The sequence below is a fragment of the Montipora capricornis genome, chromosome 6 (assembly GCF_036669925.1).
Source record: "Montipora capricornis isolate CH-2021 chromosome 6, ASM3666992v2, whole genome shotgun sequence".
NCBI lineage: Eukaryota > Metazoa > Cnidaria > Anthozoa > Scleractinia > Acroporidae > Montipora > Montipora capricornis.
In genome coordinates, this window is record NC_090888.1 from 16,236,490 (window position 1) to 16,238,989 (window position 2,500).

The window sequence follows — 2,500 nt, forward strand, 5'->3', positions numbered from 1 at the left end:
CCAATTACTGAAACAAACAAATGTAACCAAATTTTGGGTGTCTATCTTGATGAGCATCTTACTTGGAAGCATGACATAAGTTTCTTCGAGAACCAAGCTAGTCTCGTACTACTCACTAATTTATCCTTACATCACTTATTGCAATTCCATTTGGTCTTCTACATATGTCTCCAATTTAAATAGAATATTCTACTTGCAAAAGCGTGCTGTGGGAGCAATAACGAATTCAGATTACCAAGCACAAGCCATTCTGCTCCTTTATTTGCAAAACTAGGCATCATGGACATTTTTCAAATAAATTCATTTCAAATTTCTAAGTTCATGTTTTATTATCACAATCAGTTATTGCCTTCTATGTTTTTGAATTTATTTCAAACAAGCCAGCAAGTGCACAATTACGGTACTAGAACAACAGGGTGAGACGAAAATGAAAAGATGAGGTTGCCCTTCGGGCAAGCTGTTTCTTGTAGTTACTAGCCCGAAGGCCTGAGGAGGTAGCCCGAAATTAAATTGTTTATAAAATATATTTCGATCGCTTTTGTAAGCAGAAAAAGTCATGACGTTATTTACGGACGCGGTGCAAAACGTTGTCACGCTACGATAATTTGGCCTCATAACATTATCATCTTCTCTCAGGAGGTTTCTGCTACACACTTTTTGGTATAAAAGCTCAATTTATCATCAGAAAAGGGGAACCAACGGTGCTTGCCCATCGGGCAAGCGACGATAAGAAAACGCTAGCCCGACAAGTCATTCCACTAGCCCCGGGCTATCGGACAGCACTTTCGTTGCGCCCTGGAACAGCCAACAATTATCGGCCACAATTTTGTCGTACGAACATCAAACAATTTACAATTCTTTATCAAGGTCCAAAAATCTGGAACTCTCTTCCTGGATCAATTGTTAATTCATCTAGCTATCTGAACTTTAAGAAAAATATGTTAGGGTTTCTTAAAAAAAAACTGAGTTAGTTATGCCGCACAAGCATTGCGTAAGATTATTTAGATTAATGATAGGCCCCTCTTATAGGCCCGGTGGTTTCTTGGGGTCTCCTCGTCATAATTATTGTAATATCCATCCTTTATGTTTCTGTAATATTATTATGTGGCAAATAAACATTCACTCATTCATTCAACTACCATGAAGATTCTTTTACAAACATTCGATGTTTAAAACCCATTTCGGCAAACTGAAGTTGCGCGCTTTTTAGCAGTGAAACGAAATAAGAAACACTTGTCTTATTGTGCATCGATTTGGAAAATCTTCGGTTCAAAGTTTTAGTATCTACGAATTTTTTCTTCTGTTATTTCGTTTTCTTTTGTTTTCCGGAAACCACAATATAAAAGAAAAGTAAACAAAAGAATGGACCCCATTTAGAGTTGGCGATTCACTGATAGATAGCCAATTCCTAAAGACTTTCAATAATACTTGCAGTAAAACCTTTGCAGGCGGCGTGACATAATGATGGCATGATGTTCGCGGTAGATTGATTGATGTTTACGCAAGAAGTTCACTTTGTTTCACAGCATGAAATATTTCTCAGACATTACGACCTGTTTTCACGGCATGAAATATTTGCACGGTGACTGTGACCTTTTTTCACACCGTGAAATATTTCATAGTGTGAAAGGGAAATTTCTCTCATTCCAATAATTTTTTACAATTTCACGACCAGGATCGTGAAAATAATAGCCATAGCATGAAATTTGGATAAGCCCCTTTTTGCATGAAGGGTCACATATCATCTTCTGGTGGATCTTTCAGAAAACTGTTTACTGCGTGAGAAATAAAACCCTTAGGATATCCTGCACGTAAAAAGGTTGTTTCAATCGTTTTGACATCCTTTTCAAAATCAGAAGAAATGCGTTTCGCTCTGTAGAGGGCGCCAGTAATACAACGTCTTTTCCATTTAGTAGGGATTTCTGATTTCCAATGCGTTGGTAGTTTTCCTTGTTTCTTTTAGACTTTGCAGTTGAACTTATCAACATAAGTGAAAGAAGAAGAAAACAAATAAACTACAAGTTCATCCCCATTATATATATAAGACAGAAATGAAGACAAGACATGTTTATAGAGAACACCTATATTTCGAGTGACTTGTCGGTCTTCTTCAGGGTGAATGCAGAAAAACAGTTATACAAAATTTCTTCTACGCCACTGAAATACGAAAGTGCGCACTACGACTTCAACCGTCAATAACCGTAACAATTCAAACATAAGTAACATCGATCCGCACGTGCCAAAGGACAACACACACGTGTGCCAAAGGATAACATGCGAACGGAGAGTATATAAGTTACGTTAAAAATAAAAGGGAAATAAGTGTAAAAATAAGGGAAAATAGCAGTCAAACTACCCAGTAAAGAAGGTAATTCTGTATTAGAAACAAAATTTTACTTTCGGCTACGTTCCCTTCTGTTCTGGCTAAAAAAGAAGTCACTCATTAAGCCCATCAGGTTTCAAGGATCGGTGTCGATATGCCCATTGCCCTTCCTTAGCA

General features: G+C 37.3%; 2 protein-coding genes across 2 annotated transcripts in view; both read left to right on the forward strand.

Annotated features, from left to right (window-relative positions):
* LOC138053291 (uncharacterized) overlaps positions 1 to 2,500 on the forward strand; it is a 361,907-nt gene that overhangs the window by 281,132 nt on the left and 78,275 nt on the right. The window lies entirely within an intron of this gene.
* Positions 1 to 2,500, forward strand: part of LOC138051590 (uncharacterized) — a 69,037-nt gene that overhangs the window by 45,214 nt on the left and 21,323 nt on the right. The gene's annotated exons all lie outside the window — the stretch shown is intronic.